Below are 7,353 nucleotides of genomic sequence, written 5' to 3' on the forward strand. Positions count from 1 at the left end.
TCCCTCCATTCATTCTCTTCTTTGTCTGCCTGTTTCTTTCTCTCCCTCCATTCCTTCTCTTCTTTGTCTGTCTGTCTGTCTCTCTCCCTCAATCTCTTAGTCTCTCTCTTTCTTTCTATCTCTCTCTGTCTCTCTCCCTCCATTCCTTCTCTTCTGTGTATGTCTGTCTCTCTCGCTCTCTCTCTGTCTGTCTCCCTCAATCTCTTAGTCTCTCTCCCTCTCTGTCTGTCTGTCTTTCTCCCTCAATCTCTTAGTCTCTCTCTTTCTGTCTCTCTCCCTCCGTTCCTCTATCTTATTTCACTCTCTTCTTTCTCCCTATAATATCTCTTCTCAATCCATCTCTCTTTAATATCTCTTCTCAATCCATCTCTCTTTAATATCTCTTCTCAATCCATCTCTCTTTAATATCTCTTCTCAATCCATCTCTCTTTAATATCTTGTAGCAGGCTCAAGGGTGTGGGGTTTCCACGTCACCAAGTTCAATAACAAAACATGCACCAGTAGCACAAATAGAAGGCAGATGGGGAGTTTATTAGGGATTCTGGTACACAGAGGAAGAAGGGGAAATTCACCAATCACCTCACAGTCCACAAGCCGTTCTCGTTGTCCGTTCCGTTTTCCAGGGGTAATCCTCACACTCGGGTCCTCAGCCAATCCGGTCCGGTACACAAGGGGGATAGCCTGAGAGTCCAGGTCACAACAGGTAATCACACAGCTATTGTTCTCTTCATATATCACTTTGTTCTCTTCATATATCACTTTGTTCTCTCCTTACTCTGCCCCTTTGTGCAGGCTGCCTCCTCCTTTATCCCCAAGCACTCCCTGGTTTAACGAGCGACCGGCCGCGCCTCGTTGGGGCAGGAAGACCAAATAAGGCTCCGGCGTGGAGCTAGCAGAACCAAATGACCTGGACTGTAGTTGAGATTACATTAAAAGTACATGGTGCAAGTGATCAATGCAAAATCGAGATTCTGACAGATTCTGACATTTTATTTATAATTACATCGGCATTGTGAAGATCTCCACAGACCTGTGATGACCTATGCATGAGACCTTGAACATGCTTTATATGATTACACAAGAAGAAATGTAAAGTTACATTAACCTCAAAATGTGGGAATGGTTTTAAGGTCAAATGTTAGTTTGTAAAATAACCTTAACTTTAGCCTATTTACAGTGTTACAAAAGTAATATTGAATAGTGTTTGGTTGTCAACGCAACCAAATATCAACATTTATAGGAGATATATCTACTGCTTTGATAGTTCCATCTGAGACACTGGATTTAATACAATTTTTTTACATTTTTTGTTTGAGTTAGAAACATGAATCCAACATATTATTTATTTACTTGTCGACAAGTTTAATAGCTATTTATTGGTATTTCAAAAGTGATATTTATTGTGTTTGGTTGTCAACACAACCAAATATCAACATTTGAATGAGATTTATCTTCTGATTGGATAGTTCCATCTGTGCCACTCACTTAGTGTGGCTTAAATTCCAGTTGTCTACAATTTAACAATTGATATGTTGGATTCAGGTCTCCATCTCAACCAAAAATCGATGTTAATAAAGAATAGGACAAAATCAAATCAAACTTTAAGTGCATTTAAATAGCGTTTGATTTGATTTAGTCTTATTCTTTAACTTAGATTTTTAGTTGAGATGGACATGTGAATCCAACATATCAATTATTAATTTTAAAATCAACCAGAGCTTTAAACCCTAGTCAGGTTTTTGTTGAATTATGGGTTGAATTGAAACAATAGCTGTTGCTGACTTTGAAAATGCTATATAGACCTAAATGACATTACTGATGATATACACTCACTGGACAGTTTATTAGGTACACCCATCTAGTACCGGGTCGGACCCCCCTTTGTTGGAAACGTTCCACAGGGATATTGGTCCATACTGACACCATGGCATCACGCAGTTTCAGCAGATTGGACGGCGGTACATTAATGACTTGAACAGCCCGTTCCATCTCATCCCAGAGATGCTCTATTGGGTTGAGGTCTGGGGACTGACCAGGTCTGGGGACTGAACAGGTCTGGGGACTGACCAGGTCTGGGGACTGAACAGGTCTGGGACTGAACAGGTCTGGGGACTGAACAGGTCTGGGGACTGAACAGGTCTGGGACTGAACAGGTCTGGGGACTGAACAGGTCTGGGGACTGAACAGGTCTGGGGACTGAACAGGTCTGGGGACTGACCAGGTCTGGGACTGAACAGGTCTGGGGACTGACCAGGTCTGGGACTGAACAGGTCTGGGGACTGACCAGGTCTGGGACTGAACAGGTCTGGGGACTGACCAGGTCTGGGGACTGAACAGGTCTGGGGACTGAACAGGTCTGGGACTGAACAGGTCTGGGGACTGAACAGGTCTGGGGACTGACCAGGTCTGGGACTGACCAGGTCTGGGGACTGAACAGGTCTGGGGACTGAACAGGTCTGGGGACTGACCAGGTCTGGGACTGAACAGGTCTGGGACTGAACAGGTCTGGGGACTGACCAGGTCTGGGGACTGAACAGGTCTGGGACTGAACAGGTCTGGGGACTGACCAGGTCTGGGGACTGAACAGGTCTGGGGACTGAACAGGTCTGGGGACTGAACAGGACTGACCAGGTCTGGGGACTGAACAGGTCTGGGGACTGACCAGGTCTGGGGACTGAACAGGTCTGGGGACTGAACAGGTCTGGGGACTGAACAGGTCTGGGGACTGAACAGGTCTGGGGACTGAACAGGTCTGGGGACTGAACAGGTCTGGGGACTGAACAGGACTGACCAGGTCTGGGGACTGAACAGGTCTGGGGACTGAACAGGTCTGGGACTGAACAGGTCTGGGGACTGAACAGGACTGACCAGGTCTGGGGACTGAACAGGTCTGGGGACTGAACAGGTCTGGGACTGAACAGGTCTGGGACTGAACAGGTCTGGGGACTGAACAGGTCTGGGACTGAACAGGTCTGGGGACTGACCAGGTCTGGGGACTGACCAGGTCTGGGGACTGAACAGGTCTGGGACTGAACAGGTCTGGGGACTGAACAGGTCTGGGGACTGAACAGGACTGACCAGGTCTGGGGACTGAACAGGTCTGGGGACTGACCAGGTCTGGGGACTGAACAGGTCTGGGGACTGACCAGGTCTGGGGACTGAACAGGTCTGGGGACTGAACAGGACTGGGACTGAACAGGTCTGGGACTGAACAGGTCTGGGGACTGACCAGGACTGGGACTGAACAGGACTGGGACTGAACAGGTCTGGGACTGACCAGGCCACTCAAGTTAACTGAACTCGCTGTCATGATCGCTGTCATGATCCAACACATTCTTATTTCAAATGAAGGTTTGTCTATGTTGAAATTTGGTTACCATGATGACTTAATCCTGTGGTTGAAACTCTCAAAACAACGTTGATTCAACCAGTTTGTGCCCAGAGGGTAAGGAGTCATTTCAGACCCAGCCACTGAGTAAAACACTGACTATTATTTTGACCAGGAAGTGTCACTACAATCTCAAAGAAAACACGAACAAGAGGTGGCACTTCTAGTCTAGCAGGAGTCCTATATAATCCCTGTCACCCTGTCATACACCATTGCACAATGCCAATTTAATGCTGACGCTGGAATTCATCTTCCTGATATTTCCTTGGAGTTCTCCCAGCATGCCGTAGTAAGTTTCTATTCCTTCTACACCTACCCTCTTTGTTTTCTTGTCCTACAATGGCTGTGGCTACAGTAATAGCTGTCAGATAATGCAGGTAATCCATCCAATTGGCAACAGCTTTTCATGCGAATATTCTAAAATTAGTATAAAAAGAATATGTGCACTTTCCTACCAGAGAAGTGTTTCCATCATACTGGCTTGTTGCGGATTAAAAAAAGCGGTGCGTAATTACTTGACATCCAGCTAAGACACTCTATCTCACAAACTTGGATTTATCGAATAAAAAATAAAGCTTGAAATGTTTCCATTGTTGATTTCCTCTACCTGATACATTTATCCTACCCATAAAAGACATTGTTGATAGCCGGGTATAATACCGTGTGGCATGATCTTGCATGTTGGCTTGCCTATAGCCTACCCAATGCTCGTGTCCAAATGGATTTTCAAGAATTCATCTTGACCAAGTTATCGTAACTTTATTGGTGTATGTGATCCCCCCCCCCATCAGGGTACATGGTTGTGTATGCTGCAGATGGTTAATGGTAGGATATTAACTAGGCTATTGGCTATGCTGGGTGTGTAGCATAGTTACTCACCCCAGACATCCTCTCAGAAGCATTTGCATGCCTCTCTGCTGCATTGGCACAACGTTCAAAGCATTTGACCGCCTTGGTGATGCATGCGAGGTATCCTGATCCTGTTCTGCTTGCTTGAGCAGGTTATCATTGATACCTTGCATGTCTGGAAAAGGATTCACATTGAAGGTGCTCTATGCTGGTAGACTCCAGAAACGTTGTGGGTTGGATGGTGAGGCTGAAGGTGACTCGGATTGGTCTGCGTCACTGAATGCTGGTCTCAGGAGCAGCAGGCTTTATCTAAAGTAAGGGGAAAACACACAAAAGCAGCCTTTTTAATCCATCTTAAATATACAAATTGCAGTCTGCTCAGCTAGGACTCAAAGATCAGCAATGAGCCACTGCTCTACAGTTACTCATACAAATGTCAAACATAGTCTCTGTCATACCCAAGTAAATCCATTGCATAATGCAACTGTGTAACAAGAACAAAGGCCTTCCTATTTAAGAAGTAGGCTATTTAAAAAAAAAACACACACATCCATACAGAGTATAGCAATAAAGACAATACCAGCAGTGTTGGAACGGCAACACATAACGTTAGGCTGCAGTTGCATAGCCTACGAATGTATAGTCTCCAGGGTGTTGTCCTCGGCATCCCGACTGTCCACTTCCTCATGGCTCAGCTCACCTTGGAAAATATGAAAAATACATTAAGCTACAGCCCACATCCAAGCAATAGGCAAATTAGGCATATACTATGTATGTTCATATATTTAAAAAAGAACAAAAACTGTACTTGAGCTGTTGATGCTCAACAGAGAAACCATGGGCCGTGCGCCGAGGATTTCATTAATCTCCTTGAAATAACGGAACAGGCTTTTTCTACCAGCCATGTAGCTTTGCTTCAGGGACGTTCATTTGTTCCAAAGAAGGTTCCACGGTTTATTGAAGCCTTTTCCTGACATGTCTTTCTGTAGTTTTTGAAAAGTATTGGAATTTCTTTACCTTTTTCCATCTATACTGAACAAAAATATGAACTCAACATGTAAAAGTGTTGGTCCCATGTTTCATGAGCTGAAATACAAGATCCCAGAAATGTTCCATAGGTACAAAAAGCTTATTTCTCTCATGTCTTTACATCCCTGTTAGTGAGTATTTCTTCTTTGCAAAGATAATCCATCCACTTGACAGGTGTGGCATATCAAAAAGCTGATTAAACAGTATGATCATTACACAGGTGCACCTTGTGCTGGGGACAATAAAAGGCCACTCTAAAATGGTCAGTTTTATCACACAATTCAGTACCACAGATGTCTCAAGTTTGAGGGAGCGTGCAATTGGCATGCTGACTGCAGGAATATCCCCCAGAGCTTTTGCCAGAGAATTCTCTACCATAAGCCGTAATTTTAGAAGATTTGGCAGTACGTCCAACCAGCCTCACAACTTCAGACCACGTGTATGGCGTTGTGTGGGCGAGCGGTTTGCTGATTTCAATGTTGTGAACAGAGTGCCCCATGGTGGTGATGGGGTTATGGTATGTGCAGGCATAAGCTACGGACAACAAACACAATTGCATTTTATCGATGGCAATTTGAATGTACAGAGATACCGCAATGAGATCCTGAGGCCCATTGTTGTGTCATTCATCCGCTGCCATCATCTCATGTTTCAGCATGATAATGCAAGGCCCAACGTCGCCCATTGAGCTGGTTTGAGATGATCTGGATCGACATGTACGACAGTGTGTTCCAGTTCCCGCCAATATCCAGCAACTTCACACAACCATTGAAGAGGAGCGGGACAACATTCCACAGGCCACAATCAACAGCCTGATCAACTCTATGTGAAGGAGATGTGTTGCACTGCATGAGGCAAATGGTGGTCACACCAGATACTGACTGGTTTTCCGATTCACGACCCTACCTTTTTTTTTAAGGTATCTGTGACCAACAGATGCATATCTGTATTCCCAGTCATGTGAAATCCATAGACTAGGGCCTAATGAATATATTTCAACTGACTGATTTCCTTTAAGGAACTGTAACTCAGCAACATTTTTTGCGTTTATAGTATATTTTTGTTCAGTATAATATGGATGCTATATCTCACTTCAAAATAAGAGCAAGGATGTTGATATCATCAGAGCGCCACAAAATGTTTATTTTTGTATTTTTACTTGCCATAGTTCCCATGTGGAATTCAAAAGGTAGGGCTTTTTACCGTTGCTTCCTGTCTCTTTTATGAAGTTAACTTTATTCACAATTTATTTAATGAGTATAAAACTGTTTTCAACACAATTCCTCCTCGCATAATTCATATTACCGACACAAAACGATCCCACCGTGTCGAACGAACAAATTGTCTGTCGAGATTTATACCATTTTAGCCACACTTCCTGTTTCCATCACAGCTGTCGTGATTTGTTTTATACGGTAGGATTTAACCCGCATAAAAACTGTGGACGGAAACGTGGTTAATGATCTGTAAATGAGTTGACAGGGTAAAACATGACTTCCACCACATTGCTTCCACCAATCATACCCTGTCAGATCAGCAATTTCCTCATGGAAGAATGGGAAAGAGGGGGGCATGTTTACAGATGGAAGGATAGGGGCATGTTTACAGATGGAAGGATGGGAAGGAGGGGGCATGTTTACAGATGGAAGGATGGGAAGGAGGGGGCGTGTTTACAGATGGAAGGATGGGAAGGAGGGGGCATGTTTACAGATGGAAGGATGGGAAGGAGGGGGCATGTTTACAGATGGAAGGATGGGAAGGAGGGGGCATGTTTACAGATGGAAGGATGGGAAGGAGGGGGCATGTTTACAGATGGAAGGATGGGAAGGAGGGGGCATGTTTACAGATGGAAGGATGGGGCATGTTTACAGATGGAAGGATGGGAAGGAGGTGGCATGTTTACAGATGGAAGGAGGGGGCATGTTTACAGATGGAAGGATGGGAAGGAGGGGGCATGTTTACAGATGGAAGGATGGGGGCATGTTTACAGATGGAAGGATGGGTGCATGTTTACAGATGGAAGGATGGGAAGGAGGAGGCATGCTTACAGATGGAAGGATGGGGGCATGTTTACAGATGGAAGGATG

The 7,353-nt window shown here is 44.7% G+C and overlaps 1 long non-coding RNA gene across 1 annotated transcript in view; it reads right to left on the reverse strand.

Annotated features, from left to right (window-relative positions):
* Positions 1–262: 262 nt before the first annotated feature.
* Positions 263–7,353, reverse strand: part of LOC139557845 (uncharacterized) — a 48,967-nt gene continuing 41,876 nt past the window's right edge. The window contains exons 2-4 of the long non-coding RNA XR_011671479.1: positions 4,818–4,937; positions 4,268–4,546; positions 263–912 (exon numbers count right to left, since the gene is read on the reverse strand). This is a non-coding gene — a long non-coding RNA (uncharacterized lncRNA). The remainder of the gene's footprint in view (positions 913–4,267; positions 4,547–4,817; positions 4,938–7,353) is intronic.

The sequence above is a fragment of the Salvelinus alpinus genome, chromosome 28, assembly GCF_045679555.1.
Source record: "Salvelinus alpinus chromosome 28, SLU_Salpinus.1, whole genome shotgun sequence".
Taxonomy (NCBI): domain Eukaryota; kingdom Metazoa; phylum Chordata; class Actinopteri; order Salmoniformes; family Salmonidae; genus Salvelinus; species Salvelinus alpinus.